This window comes from Ctenocephalides felis, unplaced genomic scaffold (genome assembly GCF_003426905.1).
Source record: "Ctenocephalides felis isolate EL2017-DRISC unplaced genomic scaffold, ASM342690v1 CF-g0.4_SCAFFOLD_00845, whole genome shotgun sequence".
NCBI classification, from domain to species: domain Eukaryota; kingdom Metazoa; phylum Arthropoda; class Insecta; order Siphonaptera; family Pulicidae; genus Ctenocephalides; species Ctenocephalides felis.
The window spans coordinates 29,412,966-29,435,947 of record NW_020536999.1 but is presented as its reverse complement, the minus strand read 5'-3'; the positions used below and the strand labels follow the sequence as shown (position 1 = coordinate 29,435,947).

General features: G+C 31.4%; 1 protein-coding gene across 1 annotated transcript in view; it reads right to left on the bottom strand.

The window, feature by feature from the left end:
* LOC113381636 (kin of IRRE-like protein 2) overlaps positions 1-22,982 on the bottom strand; it is a 570,166-nt gene that overhangs the window by 140,528 nt on the left and 406,656 nt on the right. The window lies entirely within an intron of this gene.

Sequence of the window (22,982 nt, the reverse complement as noted above, 5' to 3'; positions counted from 1 at the left end):
TGAAATAAAAAATTATCGCCATCATAAAAATATGCGATGATAAATCACAATAATCAACTTGATATTTTAATCTAAAAATGCATAATACATGGGCATATTTTTAATTATATATAATCCTGGAATCAACGAACGACGAGTCGTCATAATACTTTGTATTTTTAATGCGAAACTTCAAAATCCTACTTGTGATACTTTCGTTTTGTAAATACTTAAATAGGCTTTACATTTAAATCCATCATTCGTGTAAACTTTTGCAACGCAGAGTCGTATAGACAATACAGGTAAATTTAAACATGAATCATGCCAGAAAATGTGACAAATAAATAAAAGAAAAATATACACGCCCGAGGTTGTTGTATAAAATATTTCGCTCCTTAAAACTTTAGGCATTCTTTATTTTTAATTCCCCTTTGCGTCGCAGCAAGCCTTATTTGTATAAGGACGATTTCAAGGTCCTGGGTTTTCGAGGAAAATGAAATAATTTAAAATCTCAAGAGCTTTGCGATAGAAATCCAGATTTAAAATTCAGTTGAACAAATAAGGCAATGCTCTTACCGGATTTGACCCAAATGTGATATAAGAGACGCTGCGTTTTCTTCAATTCCGGGTGTTTTTATTTTGCTGCGGTAATAATTTATTTAGAATAAATATTGCGAGGAAAGATAAGGAATTATATTTAATTGGCTACGAAATGAAACGAAACAAATTTGATGATTGATCACATAAATATTATTAGCAGGTATCGTGTTCATATAAATAAGTTTGCTTTCTAAACTAGCACTTGTGGGATATGAAATCAATAATTTTGCATTTGATTAAGCACAACCAAAAATTTAAAAAAAAACGTAAAGATATATTAGCTATATACATTTGCGAATTTGAAGCGCGCTTAATGAATTGAGTATGCTGTCTAAAATAATCAAGCACGACCTTAATAACACATTAATATTTGTGTTTATTAACTTCCCGTAGGGTAAGTTATTGTAATGAGCCGAAAATCGGAATTGAAAATTTTTACATTTCTCGACGTTTTGAAGGTTTCTGAACGTTTTGGCATACTTCAGAAAAAATGGATGTGTGTGTGTGTGTGTGTATGTATGTATGGATACAAATTTTCGTCCACGTTTTCGGGCGTACGGATCAACCGATTTGAATGGTTTAAAAAACATTCGATACCTATTAATAAGGAGAAGAGCTGATTAGTTTTTGGCAAAAACAGGTCCAGCAGTTACGGAGATAAGGAGCAAAGAGTGCAGAAAATAGAAATCGAGTTTTTGAGAGAACGGAGCATCCGATTTGAATGATCTAAAAAACATTCCATTAGTAATGATTGGGAGAAAGGGTTATTAGTTTTTCGCAAAGGCAGGCCCAGCCATTTCGGAGATACAGAGCTAAATGTACAAAAAATGGCAGTTTTTGAGAGAACTAAGCGTCCGATTCAATTGATTCAAAGAACTTTCTGCTTGTCTTAACAAAATAATTGATTTTGGAAAAAAAAATTGTACCATTTTTTTTTTTTTTTAATTTTTTGTATGTCGAAAATAATTCAGATATCATTTTTAATTCTGACTATAGTTCTAATATACTTTAAACAAATAATTTCAACTCTGCAATTCAGTTTTTATAATTCTTATAAATATTAGACAATAATACAATATTTATAATAATCTATTTGAAAACATTCAATATTCCTCGAACGTTTCGTTACGGTACGGGAAGTTCCAGCAATTTGCCTTAAGGCACGATGCCACCCACCCCACTAGTTTTTCGAAAGTTTTCATATGTAACTTTATTTATATATACATATGTTTTATTACTGTTGTATTATTTGCTTAGTGAATAAATTCAGCGTGTAGTTGAAAATATAATAGTGTTTATAATTTACGGTTTATTTTAATTGATGTTTATTTTTGCGTTTAGTAGGATCATTAAAATTGGCATACTTTGATATTCAAAGTGTTAATAACAACTTTCATGATACGCGTTAGTTATCAATTACATTACTTTCTCGTAACTCGTATTATTAATGAAATAAAAAAAAACAGTTATTTTTTGGGTCATGTATTATTTTACATACTTTTCAATATTCGAAAAAACGAGCTGAATCATTTCATTCATTCGCGTGCGGCTTTCGAAGCGCGCACTTTATTACTCTAATGACATTGAGAACTGTTCATTTAATAATGTGAAAATTCTTTGTTCAAATAAAATGAATGCAGGGTTTATGGTCGATAGAATTTTATGAGAACGATGCTAGTTTTATAGATCTTGTATAAAAAGACATCAATATAAGTTTATATTCGAGTGAACCGAGATAATTCGAGAGTGATGATAAAACTAAATTGCGACATCAAAAATTAAATTTGACCACATATCATTAATAAAGATTAACACTGTACGAATAAGTAAATATGATACAATTTTGTATTAACATTATATTTATTTTGGTAGAAATAAAATAATACCATGGTCCTTTTGTTATTATTTGAAAAAAATGCCAAAGTTTTCCTAAAAAAATAATTCTTACTGATCCTTCATCTCCATATTTCTAACAGCATGCAATGTATTTGTCTATGATTTTGAGTCAAAAATTCAGTTAAAATGCTATTAATAATAAGACAGAAATATTTGTGCATATTCAATATGTAATATGAATTTCTTGAAAGTAAAAATAATTCAAATGTACCCAGACCATTTTCTAGTCTTTACTCATACCTTTAAATACTTCTCATTCTCAGCTTCTGATTTATTATAATTGACTCGAAGAAATGTGGCTTTATTATACATGGAAAAGGACCTTGAGGTAAATTGATTCTTATTCACACTTGCGAATTTATTATAAAAAGATGCAAGTCTCCTTGAGTTCGATGAAAATAAACTTGTGACATTGGTGATGTCATATAATAATAATATACAATTGCGAATAATAAGAATTTCTTAGATTTACGAAATTACTTAGTAGCAATTAACAAGGAGATCAGATATAAAGTTATGTATTGGATCATTTGGAAATATACGTGTAAGTTTCTGATGAATTTAAATGCTCATTAAGGTTTAAAATATGTAGATATCTGGTGATATGCGCATGCGCATCGGGCTCGTAACTCCTTCGCCAATGTGGCATAATATCCACACTACTCCTTCGCCTGTTGTTTTTTTTTTCATTTCAACAGCAACCTCTGTTGGTTCATAAGCATATTTTTCTCAATACTTGGAAGAAGGTTCTTTGTCGTCACATAACAATAAACATACATTATAATAACATCGCGACGCAGAATTCGCAACCTTGCAGTGGCACATCAGGCAAGCTCGTATGGCGTTATTGAAAGTTATTCTTCTCCCGACATGGCAACATATACGTATTTTGCTTGAGCTCGGGCTAATGGTGTCGCTTTTATTTGTACTATTGTCTGAGTCGCTCAGTTTCTGCTGTTTGTTGTTTGTTCACCTTTATTCCTCATATTCCAACGATGTACGGGTCGCTAATGATTCCCACATATAGATTTTGCACATAATATCTGCAGAAGGTAACCTGGCAGGGGTGGAATGAATTTGAAACCAAATTTGCCAAAGCATAATATATTTTGGGATACAAATTTTCCTCTGATGATGGTCTCAAGAAGGCCAATTTTCTAGTACTACAATGATTTTGGACTTGCTTATCAAAGCCCTTATGAGTGGTCTCAATATAAATCGGCTTTCAAATAAACAATTTGTAGAGATAAAATTTAACGTTGACCAGTCTATTTTTTTTTCAGAAAAATGCAATTAAATGCATTTTCAAACGAATATGATTATTATGTAAATACCACCCTTCAACTCGTTATTGATAATTACGCATGTCCCACACGTGTCGATCATCTACAACTACAAATGACAATCTACTAATCATGACAAAGCACAATTTACATTTCAATCTACCTAAAAGCCAATGGTATAATAATCGAAATCAAATAATAACCATATTTATAGTTGATAAACCGATAAAAACCATTTTTCCCCTTCGTCCGATGAAATTATTTCACGCCGGGTGCCATGTTCGACCGGGCGGCAACTTTGTTAGCAAAACACAAACGCTTCAGCAAACAAACGTGATGCTAAGGTTCTTTACTAGAAAAACCTCTGGCGTTTTGTTTAGAAATCATATGCCCCGGGAGAAAAACTATGGAAATCCTCACTATATTTGCGTATCGGGCTCGTATTATGAAGCACGGAACTGCTGGTGGAATGGACACGCGATTTTATAAAGCTCAGCTTTTTGCGTTATGTTGTGGGTTGTACATGTCAAATGGGAATTTAGAAGTCGTTTTATAGGTTTCATTTAATTTTATTAAATGAAGTGAAAGTTCAAAGCTAATATAATAATATCGTATAATAACCAAATTCCATTATTCAAAACATTTGCTGTAGTACAATCTTTGCATTTTTGCAAGTAAGAGTTTTTTTCAATATAACTTTGTACTTTTTGCATATACAATTCAACAATATATGTTATAGAGCATAGCATGTAATATGTAATAGTTACTCATAAACTTTTAAATAAAAGTTTTGTATTGATTTATATACGTTTAAAAAACTATATATTTAAAATAGCTTATGATCGCACAGCAAATAAATAGTATTCTCACAGTTTTTAGTACTAAGAGACCAAGTATAACATAGCGTTGCCATAACAACGTTATGTTATCGTCTGTTTTACCACTGAATTTGCATTCCTATTATTTACAAGTTTGTTACTTTAGTATCAGAACTAGAAAATTTTTAAAAATCTGAATATTATCGTAAATGATTAAAATTAATGTATTGTATATATATTTTTTTATTACCTATCTAATTCGCCAACTTTGTGTTAAAACGCCGAAGAAAACTTGAATCCAGTATAAGCTTCCACATGGGCGTGAGCAAATACAAACCTTTACCGTCTGTTGTGTCTATTTATTTCGGAGCACGCAATTTTCCGGTTTTCCGCATCGCGTCGTATTTTTTCTCGACGACAGTATTCGAGAGCTTTTCACCTTTTTCACATTGCCGTGGACGGCGGTTTTCCTGAGGCGAATAAAATGCTTGGCCGACGAAGATTTTTTCGGAGGAAATTCGCTAACATATGTAGGATGTATGGACAAACGCAAAGGAATTTATGACACGAAATATTTTTATTGATATATATATATATATATATATATATATACATATATATATTTCATTAAAAAATTTAATATATACATATATACATATTCAATATGGCTTCTGGACATCGGCCTATGACAATTTCAATCAACTGCCCCAGTTCAACTAAATTGACTCAAATTTTATCTGTTCAGTGAAATTGTGAAATGAAAACTAATATAAATGTATGATTATGGGCATTTTAATATTAATAACTGTGTTATTTACGGCGATAATGATAAAACGAATAATTGAATGAATTATTACATTCAGTGTGCATTGTTTTGTTTATATTACACAAAACTTTTAATTCGTCATAGAATTTAATACATTATGCAAATTTGTGTAAATAAAGCGAGCGCAATGAATGAGAAAATAATTATTTCATTTGCGAGATATGAGAGTTGGAGGCAAAAATTTATTTTGCAGTGTTATGTGGATATTTGTATGCGTACTCGTAATGTTTCATTTGTTAAGAGGAGCTGGACAGTTAATGACTTGATATTAATTTTTTAGAGTAATTAAATTAAATATTTTTATATTGCATGTCAACTATGGAATGACATTAAAATGCATATTAATTATAATTAACGATACGGAAGAATAAATTTGTGCTTCGAACTTTTGTAAAGTAGTAAAGAGCAACTTGAGAATTTTTTTTTAAATTAGTCTCTTGTATTTTTTAAAGCCCCGATAACTAAATAGTATAATTTTGGAACAGGTACAATTACTCATATATTTTCCCATCCATGAATAGATATTAAATTCCAGAAAGAAAATAATGAAAATTCCTGAAAAGCGTTATACAATTATTACTCATTGATGCATCTTTGACAAGTACGTGTTTTCCAAAATATTAATCATAAGTTTTGAAATGATTTAAAAGTTAAAAACTGATCAGCATGTCTCCCCATTAATACGAGTCGAAAGGTTTTCGAATCATTCAAATCGGTTGATCCGTGCTCTCAAAATCGTAGACTAAATCGTACACACATACTTACTACATACACACAGACACACACAAATACATGCATAAATGTTTTTAATGTATTCCAAAATGTTCATGATATGCAAACATTTTTCTTCTCATTTGTTTCGCGATAACTATAACTTGCCGTACCGTTAGATAATAATTTAAAAAAAAACTCTAAGAAATAATTGTAATGCTTCATTTTAGTCCATTCATGACAGATTTTCTACTTCATTTTACCGTCAGATCATATATTTTGTTACCTATCATAACTCTATATTTATAATAAAGATCTATCCTATCGATACCTTGCTTTTACTGCTCTCATTATGCGTATTTCGAATTGAACTGAACGTTTATATCAAACAATAAAATAACCGGTCGGTTTAATCCAGCGCCATTGACGATAAGTTTAAATCATAAATAGTTTTACGACTAGAACGTGTTGTGATGAATTCATTTTGCAAAAGTGCTGTGAATACTGATATGTTTCGAACGGGACGTGATCTCTTTGAAAACTCGTTCAATAAGATGAAAATATCTGTGTAAGATGAAAAATACCTATTTGCCTATTCGGTAGGTCTTAATATTTGTAGTATATGAGCATTTTATTTTAATTGTATAAGTTTGTTAATTAAAAAATTATGAATAAGTTTAGTCTAAAAATTCATTGAGGTAGGTGAGACTTGTAATAATGTTGTTAATTTACCCGTTACCTGGGAGAAAAGTAAATCAAATGGTAATACTGTCCTTAAATGCGATAGATTAGTCATAAAATCCAATCATATAAAAAAGGACGAGTGTCACAACCGTCCACACCGCCAGAGACGATTGTGACAGGGATAAAAATAGGTTACAAAACTAAAATAATTTATAGTGTGAAAAACAACTATTGTCAGAAATATGTAACACAACACAATCAAACAAACAAAGTTTATGAATATTAATGAGTATGAACAATGTATATGTAACAAATCATATTTTTTGAAACAAAGTTAATAAGATATCTTTATAAAAAAAATGTGTTATATTTGTCTTAGTTCATTTAAAATTTTACTCTTAAAACTTACTTTTGACTCTTTAAAAGCGATAATACTTGTTCAAACACACATACTACATTATTTTTTTCTGGAACTCTTTCTCAAAACCAGTATAGTTTAGCTGTTGTGACCACTGTCATTTCCGTATCCTGGCACAACCGTACCCAGTCTCTCCTACTAAATTATAGATATATAGATTTTTTACTATCATTTTAATAAGGCGATGAATACATAAGCTATATACGATATTCTAAGTACTTCTACGTATATTTTTCTATGTTGATATATACGATATTCTAAGTACATCTACGTATATTTCTCTATGTTGATACACGCAATTGCTTTATAAAGACGTCAATATCATTTATTGCAATTATCGAGGTGCAAGTTCCCTGTTTCGTTGTAATCGTCAGACAAGATTGTAAGTAAGAGCGTTAATTAAATAATCTCAAAGATATAGTAGAGAATTTCTCTCCTCCGGATACCTCGAATTCCCGTCTTGAAACTCGGATCACACGTCCGCAACCCCTTATTGCGAATACCGTTCCGTTGCATCGGATTGGCTCGTTTGCGAATATCTCATCAAAGGGCGGCGAATCGCACTTGTCGATTGCATCCCTCAGACGGGTTCGTGTAGCGCGAGGAACCCTCAGACCGTTAAGTGTTTATACCCACGTAGCTCGGTAATCTTAGGAGGAGAACGGTATCTTGTTACTGCAGGGTCTGTTTTGTTGGAAATAGATATGACTTAATTTAGGTTAAAAGTGTTTGTGTTTTGTTACTTTGCGCGAAATATTATTTCTCTGGCCTAATGGCATTTAGTATTATACGTTAAGTTAAACTTGGTGGAACAATTTTAATTGTTACAGACAATTTGTAACTTCTTAATTGGTATACACTATTGTCCGTAATATACACCTCGTCATTTTCCTGGGAATATTATTCTAATTTAATTGCAACTTACGGATCGCTTTGTGTTAGAAATTGTGTCTCTAATTCATTTCGATCTGATTCGCCAATGTTTTGAAACATGTCAAATGGTAGGAACAAATGCTACATATTTCTACGTTCCTTTCGCTTAATAATTTTCCATTTTCAGGTTCAGCTAAACACGTGCTCCAGTTTTTTAGAATAATAAAATTATATATTTCATAAAAACGATTTCTTCCAAAAATCAACAATCTTTATTCAATGATTTTCCGCATAATTAATATTGATGAGAACATCATTATGCAGAAAGCTTTTGAAACGTTAAAAAATTATTCCACAGTCCCTGTATTTCCAAAAGGTGAAAATCGTGATAGGTCGGTCGGCAAAACGCTCTCTAAAATACCCTCAGCCCTCCCTTAAAAATATTCGGATTGCGCCTATACAAAAGCAAAGAAAAGAATCTATATAGGCGATGGTCGGTCCTCTAAGCCCCAAAATTGAATGAAGATTACAAACGATTACGCGCAATGAAATTTTGGAGAGGAAAAGCGGAAAGCCCGCATCGGGCGGAAAAAATGAAACCTCGAGGAAATCGGAAAAAGAGGCGAACGCGGCGAGGTAAGGAAATTCGCTACTCTATGCGAAATTATGTCTGAATTAATAATAGGGTGTTCAAGAAAGAAAATATACAAGTGAAGTATAAAAGAAGACAAGGGTACGGGAGTTGTAGAATATGGAACCAGACAGTGTGGTTTAAAAATCTGAGTCATAATTTAATAATTAGATATGTCGATAAATTTATTATATAGCTCACAACTGCCCAAATAACCTTGATACTGAATCCGTGAATCATTCCATCATCAGATCTCGATTTACCCATCAGCTCGCCCCATTAGATATTGATTTACTTTCTTCCCCTAAGTATACAATATCTATATATCTGTATATTATAAAATTTAGCGACTGTGTATCCACAGTATATCCGCATGTTTCAAGGTATGCATAAATTTCGGCGAATCTAACCCCCGAGTCTTGGTTACATTTAAATCTATCGCCCGTATATTATGTTTCAGAACTGCCTTCCTGTAAAGTGCTTTTCTCTGACATAATGTGATATTTTCGGAAGCTTTGCGTGGATAAGATTTAAGGTGAATTAGAATTTAATTTGAGGAATATATTGATAAAAGTACTATTTAAAATATTTATAAACTAAGGTTTTTGTTAGGCGAAACTATTTGGTAAAATTACAACACTATAGCAGTAACTTTTCTGACACCAATCAATATTTGGAAAATTTGAAAAATCAAAAGGATTTAAGCGCTGGGCACAGTTGTACTGACTTCACCTGAGCAATTATGGAAAAGATTTTGAGAAGTTCAGCAAATCAATTAAATTTTATGCTTTGTCAAGAGAAGATTGTTTTATCAAGTATCTCGATTACTTTCAACCCTTGATTAACAATCCAGCTTAGTAAATTATTGCTGTTATCCGTGTCTATTTAAGTCTAGATTCGGTAACCCACTGCTCCATTGTACATTAATTCGCATATGTGTTCGTATCAGGACCAACAATGGGATGTTTAATCTGATATATTATTGTCATGTGATTGATGATACCACTGCGGATGTATTCAGCATATCTAGATGCTGCCCTTTCCAATCTCGCAAATCTTCAGAGATGTATTATATTTACTCACAAACATCGTATTTGTATATGCTGGTAGGCGAGATTCAAATGTTTCGAATTCAGAAGTCAACCAGGATATTGATCGATTAGTTTGGAAGTGCCAAGTAGTTTAGTTTTGATGTGACACGAGAAAGATTGGCCTCGATGAATTTTTCATGATGAAAGATTACACTATTGAATGCATTACATTATAAAAAATATTAGTTTACCTTATTTAATGAGGCCTTAATCGAGAAATATCTTATTGTTATACTCAGACTCACCTGAAACGAAAGAAAGTTGAATGTTAATATATATAGTATAAAGTTTTTTATATTATACAATTTATGCTAAGAATGCAATATAGCTACGTATATCAGCATAAATAAAAAAATATAGAAATTAAAATGAAAACTTTATTTATCAAGCCATTTTGTGATATGTATATTTATTTTTATAAGGTTTAAGGTTAAGAAATGTTTATAGAGTTAATTACAAATAGTGGTTACAATAATTAATTATTAATTACTGCATAATTATCAGATTTTTTAACATTTCATATCAAATCTCTTCAAAGGATCACGTTTATTCGAATGATTAGGGTTTGAAACTTGTCAATTTTGTATTGTTTTTAATTCTTCTTTATTATTCAGTATACAAATTATTGTAATTTGTAAAGAAACAATGAAAAGAGTATGTTATTATCACAATAATAATAATAGTGTTGACACTGCTGCTTAATGCAAATAGTAATTATTTACTATACATTTTTGCTGCATCAACCTTGCTTTCAAGGATATTATTGTATTCATAACCATCTGTACATAGTCATCACCGATGATTTATTTATATAATCAATATATAATTAGTTGATATTGTTTGCACTAGCAGAAATATAAACATATGTATATGATGGAATTATGATGTTGGGTAGCCAGGGGATATCTTTAACAGTGTAACTAGTAACGGGCGTTTTTCAAAAAAAAAATATCTCGATTTGACATATAAACCTTCCTGCATAATATTATCATAGCTACTGTCCAGCAGTACCGATGTTATAAACAAAACTGTGCAGGTTGGTCATTTTTTACAGGTACTATGAAATTGATTTATTATAAAATTATTTTCAACTAACTTTAAATTTAATATATCTCACTTTATTCGTTGATCTTATCTTATTTTCCATTTTCTTAAGAATGAGCAAAAAATGAATTATCAGAGACTTGCTCAGGTGGATGATATTCAGTGGATCTTAGATATGTTAATTTAAAAAAACAACTGTTATAAGTTCTTATCTCCCCTATACATCAATAATAACATTATATAAAATGTGAGCCTGAAAATGTAATATTTTACCACGCATTGGTATCAAAATAGCTTTTTGGAATAAAATCTCATTATTATTTTTCTTCGAATTCCATATTTCAACATACACTCGAATACGTGCTGTATAATTAGACACCCACCTCCGACATATATACAAACAAGCCATTGTGTTCGCGCACTTTTCCGGCCGCCGGGAACGGATTTGCTGAACATTTTTCTTGTCGATTTTTCCTTCCGTTTCCGACTCTCTCCACAATCGGAGTGTTATTATTGCTTAACGCGTCGGTCACTCATTAACAGATCGTTAGAATCGTGTTTTCCGAAAGAACTTGGAATGTGGATCATGGGACCGTGAAGGCAACTCATGGCAAATCGATGGATCGACGGATCTTTTGACCGTTCATGTGTCAAAAGCTCTCTTTGTAACGATTTCCTATATGAAGTGAAATATGACTTGTGATATCATCCGTTCGGGATCTGAAATCGAAGCTTTTGTGTGGGCTTGATTGCATGAGTGGGACTGCGTGGGCTGAGATACTAATAAGTGGATAATGGGTCGAGAGTTATCTTTGGGATGTATGGTTTTGTGAAATGTGACACGTTTGACTGAAAATATTGTAAGAGGAAGTAGTTATTGTTGGTAACAATTTAATGCAAGGTAAAGAGGATTCAAGAGCATCGTGAATATCGTGATCATCGAATAGATATGATGAAAAATACAAATTGATGTAACTAGAAAAATAAGCTATTGAACTCAAACTAAACTGACCACGTGTATATGACATGTTATTACGAGGATATTGACATTCACTTTATTTAGTTATTAATAGAAAATAAATAATTCACCAGAAATTCACCAAGATTTAACAGGAATATATACTATAACTATACTATAGATCTGCATTTATTAAGAATTATTTTATATGGAAGACCATACACGTCTAATTTTTTAAGAAATATTGGCCTTTTTTGCATAGACGTCAGATATGTGGTATTCAATCTAAACTACCAAACTTCAATATTTTCTGCTTATTGCACTGCAAATTCTAAGACCAAGACCAAGTACCAAGAATTCTTAAATGATCTTATTTGTTAAAATATAGTTGTATTTCATTATAAGATTTCTTAAATGATCTTATTTATTAAAACATTGTTTCATAGACACACGCACAACATGTTCTATAATATTAGTAGTATCAAATCTACACTTATTATTAACTTCCCGTAGGGCAAGTTATAGTAATCGCAAAAAAAATCGAAAATGAAATTTTTTATATATCTTTACGTTTCAGAGGTTTCTGAATATTTTGGCATACCTTAGAAAAAATGGATGTATGTGTGTGTGTGTGTGTGTGCGTGTATGTATGTGTGTGCGGATACAAATTTTTGTCGACGATTTCGGGAACACGGATCAACCGATTTGAATAATTAAAAAAACATTCGATTCGTATTGATAAAGAGACATGCTGATTAGTTTTTGGCGAAGGCAGGTCTATCCGTTCCGAAGATACGGGGCAAAAAGTGCCAAAAACGGTAACTCAGTTTTTAAGAGAACGGAGCGTCCGATTTAAATAATTAAAAAAAACATTTTACTTGTATTGACAAGACGAAGAATGGATCAAATTTTCATGAAGGCAGGTCTAGCGGTTTCGGAGATCTAATGAAAAAAGTAAAAAAAAAATGACATTCGGCGGTTAAAAATGATCATTAGACATATGCACATCAAGTTATCAGATATTTTATAGAGATTTTAACAATAAGTATAATTTTTTTTTACATTTCTATGGGTTCCGTATCAATGCTTATGCGTTAGACGGCGGCGCGGCACATGCGCGCTTTGACATTTCGTCTCTATGCAGTTCAAGCAGTACGATTGCTTTGAAAAAAAAGTTCAGAATTTCCAAAATATGTCAAAATGAAGAACATATTTTTCTTTTCAAAAAAAAGTAATTTTTTGTCAAATTTATAGTTTCTCAAAAATCTAATTTTTTCAAAAATGTTACTCGTTTTTAAAAAAAATAATTTTTGGTACGGGAAGTTCCTGCAATTTGCCTTAAGGCACGATGCCTTAATTGCCTTAAGACAGAATTCCATTTACAGCTAGTTAGTAATGTAATATAGTAGCTGCTACCATTTGTATAATTTTGAAGTAACTTTAATTGTTTTCTATATCTTTCTGATACCAGCCTTATAGACACAAGCTCGCCATCCCCAAATCTCATATATTTACAAAAGATCTCCGATTTTTCTTGACACCGAGTACATTTCTCGATTTCATTTCTGAGCAAACAACACAGCTGCGATCACGTGATAGCGCCGTTTAAGATTATATTGTTATATTTGTCTTCGACTCTGTCCCAAGGCGCCTTGTCGTTTGAAACGGGTGTCGAATAATGGGGGCTGAGTGGGAAGAAAAAATAAATAATTCCCTCAACAATTACATTACGCAACTTCCATGTGTTTGTTGCGCAACCCCCAGGAGCCGCGGTCTCGGGTACACAGGTCACGTTCATCAAACGCGTGCGGTTTTGCGTTAGCTTTAATTTTTTACCTTGTAAGGCGTATTGAATTACGCGCCTGGCTTAGCCGCTAACGAAATATTCAACGTATAGATGGGTACTGGATACATTCGGCTGCTGTTGTTTCTTTAGGTCGATTCGCGGTATGCAGATTGATTTTAAATATATAATAATCTATTTTTAACTTCGTTATGTTTTTTGGTTATTTTGAGGAAAATCTTTACCGAAGAAATAATTAGAGAAATATTGCATATAGAATGATAAGGTGTTTCATTCACAATTGTCTTGATTAATGTTTTGGTGTTCAAATTTTTGTATTGTATTATACGAAAGCAACATACAGTCATTTTCCAAAATTAGTTAATGAACTATTCTGAAGAGGTATGACTTTTATGCGTTTTTAAAAGGATCATCAAAAAGACAAACAATTTTTTAATTATTTGTTTACAAATTATAATTTATGTATTGAGAATCCAGAAAAAAATCAAAATTAACTAGTGGGGCGTATGGCATCGTGTCTTAAGGCAAATTTCTGAAACTTTCCGTACCAAAAATATTTTTTTTACTTTTTTACTTAATTACTATTACTTTTTTTTAAAAAAGATTAACATTTTTCAAAAAAATTACTCTGATAAAAATTAGATTTTTGAGAAACTATAAATTTTTGACAAAAACTTACTATTTTGAAAAGTACGTTTTTTGAAGAAAAATTTATTTTGGATTTCAAAAAGATTTGCTTCAAAAGACTTTGAAGAAAAATTTATTTTGAAATATTTCGAAAATTCTGAACTTTTTTTCAAAGCAATCGTACTACTTTAAACTGCATAGAGACGAAATATAGAAGCGCGTAAGCGCCGCGTCGCCGTCTAACGGATAAACATTGGTACGCAACCCATAGGAATATAAACAAAATTTATACTTATTTTAAAATCTCTATAAAATATCTGATAATTTGATGTAAATATGTCTAATGATCATTTTTGACCCCAGATGGCATTTTTTTCTTTACTTTTTTATTAGATTTTCGAAACCACTAGACCTGCCTTCATGATCAGTTCTTCATCTTGTTAATACAAGTAAAATGTTTTTTGTTTATTCAAATCGGACGCTCCGTTCTCTTAAAAACTGAGCTACCGTTTTTGGCACGTTTTGCCCCATATCTTCGGAACTGCTAGGCCTGCCTTTGCCAAAAACTAATCAGCACGTCTTCTTATCAATACGAATCGAATGTTTTTGAATTATTCAAATCGCTTCATCCGTGCTCCCGAAATCGTCGACGAAAATTTGTATCCGAACACACACACATACAGGCACACACACATACACACACACACACACATACATCCATTTTTTCTAAGGTATGCCAAAATTTTCAGAAGGTTTTGAAACGTAAATTTAATAAAAGTTTTCATTTTCGATTTTTTTTGCGACTACTATAACTTGCCCTACCGGAAGTTAAAAATTTGTCAAATTAATAGTTTAATTCTAGAAGGTAATGAAGTAGGACGTCTAAAAAGTTGGCACCTGACCATACCCATGATATCAAACCTTCAAATACTGTGGAGAAAAAAAATAGAGATCTAAAATGATGTCACGTAATAGTATGAACCATGGATAAGTTAAAAAATGTTTTTCTTCACAAAATAGCAACCGTCTGCAAAAATTGTACAACTTTTTGATATTCTCGAATTTTTTAAAAATAGTTAGAAGAGAAGTCTACAAAGAATAACCTTGACAAGAGCCTGAAATAATATCTATTATTATTGATTACGGCTTGCTTGTGAATAAATAAATAAAAAGAATGTGGAAAATTTTAAGTAATATGTCTCGTAAAACTTGAGCGATCATATCGAAAAATAGGTATCATGCCGAAAAAGGCATTTTCGAGAAAAATGCGTTAAAGGACATTTTCAAAATAACGCATTGAATGTTCTACAAATGATGAAAGTAAATAATTAAAAAAAAAATTAAATGTGTTGATTCTCATTTAGCAATTTCTGTGAGCAAAGTAAAATTTTGTAACAATTTTTACTTGTCCATCACGATTAAATTATCCACCCCTTACATCAATCGAATTTCCACTAAAAAACTAACGCCTCAGATCTATCTTTTCCTCCTTGGAATAAATTGAGTCTTCCTAGGTGTGCAGCGAAATCAAAATTCTCGCATCGTTCTCTTATTGAAACACTTAAGATTGCCGCTGCATGCGCGTGAATACATAATGCCTCTTAGAAATTTTCCTTCAATTCAAAAGCTTATTAAACAAGCAAATAAACTTTTGCTCGGGAGATGTGTCGCATTATATGGCAGATAGGTGGGTATTTTGTATTCGCTTTGCGAAGAGTACAATTTTAACAAGGCGTTACGGAGTATATACATTATTCAGTCCGCGATGAAAATTCAATCAATAACACACTTTCAAAGCCATGATTAATATACCGCAGAGCTTTTATTACAGATACATATAAAATGCAATATTAAAATATAATTTGTTTTTCTTGTAGCGCCGCAGTTCTGTTCCATTCGATTCGCGTACGATTGCATTAATATTCATAAATATGAGTATTCATGGTTTTATGTAATAATGCATATTTTAAATGGAACTTGGTAAATGGAAGATGGTAAAAATTGCAGAAGATTTTGAGAATCAGTTTACTATCAATTAGAAAAATGTGTTTTATGTACGAACTGAAAATTATATATGCAAATACGTAAATCGTTCCCAGCACCATCATATTTTCATTTAAGTAATATATAAAAATTTAACACCCAAGTTCCAAATGAATTTCACTTTTTATTCAATACCTTATTTATATATAGCATTATATATTTCCTCTAATTGCCCACTGAATTATACAAATAATCACATTTTAATTAAATTTTGTTTTTTTCTCAGTCTGTACACATTACAGCGCGACGGGAGTAGATTAAAGACTTTCTTAATTTAAAGAAAATAGTTAAACTAATTGCAGCTTTTTTTTACTTTAGTTTTTGTTTTGCAATCTATTTTATTGGACAACGTGAACTGTCGAGGAGAAAGCAGCTGCAGAACTACGAAAATCTAAATAGTAGTAAATTTTCTGAAACACGAGGTAGAACTGGAGTAAAACTTAAGGTTTGAGGTTGCCGTAGTAATAATTGCATATACTTAAGTACAATTGTACTTAAGTACAATTTGGGCTATTGTCAGTTTTCTTCATATTTCGCACCTATGGTGATAAACAATGTCTTTAGCAAAATATTAAACCTTCTATTGAAATTTAAAGTTTATATTCTGATCAGTGTCAGACCAGTATCCTTTTTCCATGGATATAATAAAATTTTTTTCTGCTGTGATGGCATCTATTGAACTTTTCCTCCAGATTGAGCTTTCTAATCCTCCTACAGCTATAGTAAAATTTTGGCCCTTGCAATTTTTTTCTTTTGCTACCTTTGGTTATAAACCATGGTATCTTCTGCTAGGAAGTATTTCGGGATGTTTAACTATTGAACTTTTCGTCCGGATTAAACATGCTCCATAAAGTTTAGCTCGTCGTCGACTGAGTTTTCGTTCGGTACAACGCGACGGCTTAATGGCATCTCTAGCAAGAGATATTTAAAAGCTATTACACATTCTAAAATTTGTAACTTTACGATTTAGTGCACGACACCGGATTTATAGAGGATATATATTTCTAAGCCGGCCAATAACTTTTACTCGGCGATGAAATTTTTACACGTCTTTGTTGGAAACAGAAAGAAAAGTAATGTTAGATCAAATTCTTCTTTTTTTTGGCTACTTACAAATGGTCCATGCTTAAAAATCCAATGAAAATACTATGCTTGGGAATTGGAATATATTTTTCAAAGTTGCGTTTGTTAATACCTCAACAAGTTCCTCAGTCTTCTTATTCGGCTTTATCTAAATGTCCAATTCGCGCTTCATTTCTAAAAAGAGCAGCAAATTTTTTGAAATTGTGTGGCAACGTATTTTGCATCACCATATTATCAAATCCATATAATTATTGAACAGCATTTGATCAAATAGAAAACGACACCAATTAATGGGTCCAAACGATATTTATCTATCTAGGCTTCAAGTTGGCGAAGTGTGAAGCCTATCGGAGAATTCTATCTTAATGGTCAGCTTGGAAAATAGCACCTAATGGAAAATATGATCGCCTTCCTTTACTGTTTCACTTTATTTATGAACATAATGTGTTTTCGCAAAGATATTACTTGTTTTCGAGTAAAGAGCGAAGTGCGCTAATGATCTTTCGCGATACAAGCTAGAGAATTGGTATTTATGAGAATTAGATATAGAAAGGAAATTTACTGATGTGTAATATACTTTTTTAAAAGGTTTTTACGAGAGAAAATAATTTATTGTAGTATATTTTAATATAAATAAAAATAACGACATTTTTGTTTATATTTATTACAATATTAACATTATATAATTGGAAAAATTTCCATGAAGCTGACAGAAAAACAATAAACCCTGATTGAGTTGTTTTGCTTTTTTGCTGATTCTGCTATGTATTATCTTTGTTTTCTTATACATAAAACATATATTATAATTGAATTACATCCTTTTACCATCCGGAATTTCCCTAAAGGATTACCTCAATGTGAAACGAAAATATTATTATTTGCAGAAAATGATAAAATGGAAAATAACCGATGAATCAATGATTTAATTTATAAATTACTGAAGATTCCACATTATTTTTGAAACTGTATTTACTACTGGAAAACAGAAAACATCATAGATTTGTAATAGTTGGATTATTAAAAAAATATTGCTTTTAAGACATTAAATAGTGCACTTAGTTGGTGCAAGATGAACTTTACATAATAAATCGATTTTTGCAACTTAGTTTTTCATATTATTTTGCAATCTTTACGCAATCTATTATAAAGGTAATCTGAATTCTCTAGATTCAAATATTTCCTTAGGATTACTTTTTCGATACAAAAACCTTCATGTTCCGCACGGGAAGTGAAGTTGAAGATAATGCGCAATGATCTAGAATAATCCCATTCGGGGAAACTTTTTTAATTACATTAATTTACATTTTTGCTTTATATTCCTCGAAAAAAGTTTGGAGCTTGTTATATAGATGGAATATTTTTAATAGATTCGTATCGTTTATTTTATTCGATTTGCGGTAACAAGGATTTTAATAGAGAATGGTAATTGAAAGGATTGGCTCATCGCAATTTAGTTTTCAAGTCGAATACCAGAATCGAATTGTTTTATATTTTAAAATGTTGCTATATATAATAGTACAATGAGATTTGAGAATCATGGAAATTGATTGTTGGTAATAATGCTAAAATGGACTAAACCAAATATAAAATCATGTGAGTTCAAGCAAGTTGAAGACGTTTTCGAGGTGAAATATTCAACTTTACGTTTCATACTTTACGATTTTTATATGGGTTTCGCATCAAACTGAATGTTGTTTTAAAGGTTACATAAAAATTATTATCGGCATATCTGAATATGACCAAACTATTTTTATGTTTCGTATTACTTTTCAAGAAAAAGTCAAGACAAGGGAAAAAATATTTTAAAAATTTTTGACACATACCTAATCCTTGTCATGTAGAAAACGTAATAATATTAATATTATCATATTAATTGTTAAACTGAGAAGATCTCATTGGAGCTCTTTTTAGGCATCGCTCTTAAATATTGTCATTTTAGCTCATAGGAATCTTTATGTATTTCTCATTGCTAAATAAAACGAGTTAAAAAAAATGTAGAAAACGTATCTAATAATTAAAATCTGAAATATTGAATGAAATTCTGTTCATGAATCCAAAATAATTGAAGAAATCAAAAATATATAAAATAGAGTTGTACTATAATAAGTACTTTTAATATATGAAAAATGATAAATATTGCATTTTCCATCTATATATTATCTCAGTTGTACATTTCGATAGGTGTCGCAGTATGACATACGAGCGTTATTTTGCCGCGTTTGTGCGTGCTTCAAAAGCCATCACGGCAGATATCTTCCCGAACGTCTTAAAATATCAAACTGGAATTAGAAAGTAATTTTTACGCCGACGAACTTCTTGAACGGAGCCGATATTGATTTTCATTTATCCGGTGGAGACGCCCGGAAAAGTGAATTTTCACCGTAAACGTTCGGCGTGTGACACTCAAGATTTTTTTTTCATATCGCTCAGATATCAATGTCAGCGCACTTCCTTTATCATCAAAGACTGCAAAGTATTGCATCAGGGATATGTCAAAAGCTATTAAAGGATAAAATGTCAGAGTTAAAAATCTGTAGAATAAAACTTTAGATACTCTTCAATTGATCATATATACATGTAGTTTTATCTTAGTCAGATGAAGTCAATGGATTTCTTAAAATGAACAAAGCTGTATTTATTGGGCACATTTTTTTCCTGAAGTACATTATGTTTGACAGAAGTCAATTATTTCATAAGTAGTAAGATTTGAGAAAAAGTTTGTCCTTCTAATATTTTTCGAATGCTTTTACTATCATTTCCTACATACAAATTCATTTGACCTGAAGAGGAGGTATGCAATGCAATTGACCTTTTGACACTTCGGCCTCTGAGTCTTGCAGTTGAATCCACATGCCAACAAGGCAACTATGTTTGACTTAAACAAGAGAACATCTTGTGACTTACACGTAAACTTCATGTGTCTTTATGTGTTAGTGGTGTTATATAAATGGACAGGAGTGGATTTTATCAGAAATATAAAATTCATTTAGAATTTTAAAAATCAGGATACCTTATCATCAATATAAGGATTTGTGAAAAAAGTGAAGTAATTAAAAAAAAACACTGGTTTAGTAACTTGATTAAATCATAAAGTTTATACACTACTTTTGGTATATATAAATACTTCAAATTTTACAGATTATTGCTAATTCCTTTATAGATTTCCGGAAAAGGCAGTGTTTCTCATTTTTAGGTTACACTGATATTTGTGTGCTTTCTCCAACCATCTCTCCTTATAGTGGTAGTACCTGGCAGGAGGACAAAATAAAAAAACTGGCCACATTGTATTGATTTTTTTATATTACAACATTCGCATTTTTTTTTTGTTTTATTTATTTATTAGGCATTTTGAATCACTATCATCTAGCTCTATTTTTTTAATACTCTAATTTAGAAAATCAAGCATTCGTTGAATTTCGTTTCTGCAATCCGTCCCTCGACCTAGGTGCGTAGATTGTAGACAATGGCATTAGCACAAGTCGTAGCTAAATGTTAACCATCTCTCGAGATGACTGTCTAAAATACCACGGAGTAATTATATGGAAATTATCTCCATGACTTAAGTCTTGTTTGAGACATGTTGCGTGTACCCGTTCTCCGGGATGCCTCTCTCGATGGCAGATAAAATAGAAGCCTTATGCCCGTACGATGGTGCTTGATGATTATTATTTCGGAAGTAATGTTTTGGAAAAACGGTTTATGGAGGAGGAAGATGTGATGATACTGTCTCATGTTGTAATTGAACCATAATTGCCTATAACAATTAGGAAACGAAGGAAACAGTTGTGAAGCAAAAAGACAAAAAAATGCTTAGTGTGGATTTATGTTTTATTTTATAGAGTGTATACAAATGTTATGGAGTAGTAAATTTACGGAATAAATGAATATGCAATGAAAAAAATCAAATTTTTATCCAAAATCTACTGCATTATGAAATACCCAAGCATACTTTAAGCACACAGAAAATTACTTCCTAGTTATTTTTACAAATGTAAGTCTGATCTTACATTATCATTTTTGTCACATTTTCTACTTAACACTAAATAATAATTTAGTGTATCTTCTATCTTCATCTATAATTATAATCTAAAAATGCATCGTCTATTACAAAACGTATCTATCTTTTTCCGCTCATTTCCTCTAGTGCTCCATATGATATTATCCTGCTTTCATCTCCTCATTTTATAGTTGCAGTTGTTTCAAAGCAAATGCTGTTCACGTTTTTGAAGAACAATCGTAGTTCTTATTAATTTTTATTCCTGCTCGGTAGCGAGAACTGGTGCATTCTGTTAAGGATTAATCAAGGATACTGCTGCATAGCATGTGCAGGAGGAATATTTAAATCGCAGTTTACTGAACGATATATCTTTAACGAAATAGAACAAGAGTTGGAATAAGTAGAGGAAGAATCATTTATAGAAAAAATAATTGCTGGAGAAAATTTACTCGGTGTCTCAAGTATGCTAAAAACAATACATTTAGTGCATATAAATATTTTCGATCTAGACTTCACTTTTACATTTGTATTGTCTTCTTTATTGATATACACTATGGTTACATTATTCTAAAATTTGATAAAAAAACTAACAAATATATCAGAATAATACTCAATTATGTACATTATGATTGCCATTTCTAATTTAATATTTTTGTAATTTTTGTTGGCTACCTATTAATTTCTTCAAAATCTGGTTGCAACTTTATTGATTAATGAGCTGGAAATCACAAGTCTCAATAGAAAATAAACTCCTAATATACAAGTAAATTATTAAACCAATATGGTCCTACGGTCTACAACTAAGGGGTGCGGCCAGTGAATCACACATAACTATTCTACAGAGGTTCCAAAACAAAATTTTGAAAGGACTCCAAATTTTGAACGCTCCAAAATATGTCCCCAACTGGTTAATACATCAACATCTCAGAATTCCAACTATAGAAGAAGAAATTAATCATTACTGCTCCAGACACAAAGCTCGTCTAAGTTGTCATCCAAATGAATTAGCGTGTGACCTGCTCAAGCCTTTACCACTAAAGCGTCTCAAAAAAAAAGAATCTGCAATGATTTACTACATCAAAATACATAATATCTAAGGTTCTATCGTAGGATAGCGCTCCTTCTCACGCTGTCAAATAATATATACCTGTAAAGTAGCTGAATGTACTGTGTATAGTTTGCTACACCTAAAATAAACCTAAAAAAAATATCTGGTTGCACAGAATCTTGGTTGCGTGCTTCTTTCCAATGTAATCTTGATCTAATTATTCATATAGACCAAGTTGAAATTTAATAAAAAAAAAATGGCACGCCAGTATTTAATCATATTGTATTAACCAAATTATAGTGTTGTCGAATGGATGTCGATCAGTTTCTCCCTTTGTTTGGACAGGAAAACTCCAGCTCTCTGGTTACAACGACGTGAAGCAATATAGAAACAATGTATGCGCACTTCTACTGCAATGTTACGTTATCTTGATTCCAATTTCGTGCAAGGAGAATGTATTTTCGCTAATGTAAATGCTCTTGTCTAACTTCGTTACAGTGACATTAATTCGTAGTCGTTGTACAGAATCTCAGATACGTGCGTTTATTTCGGGCACGCGAAAATTTTC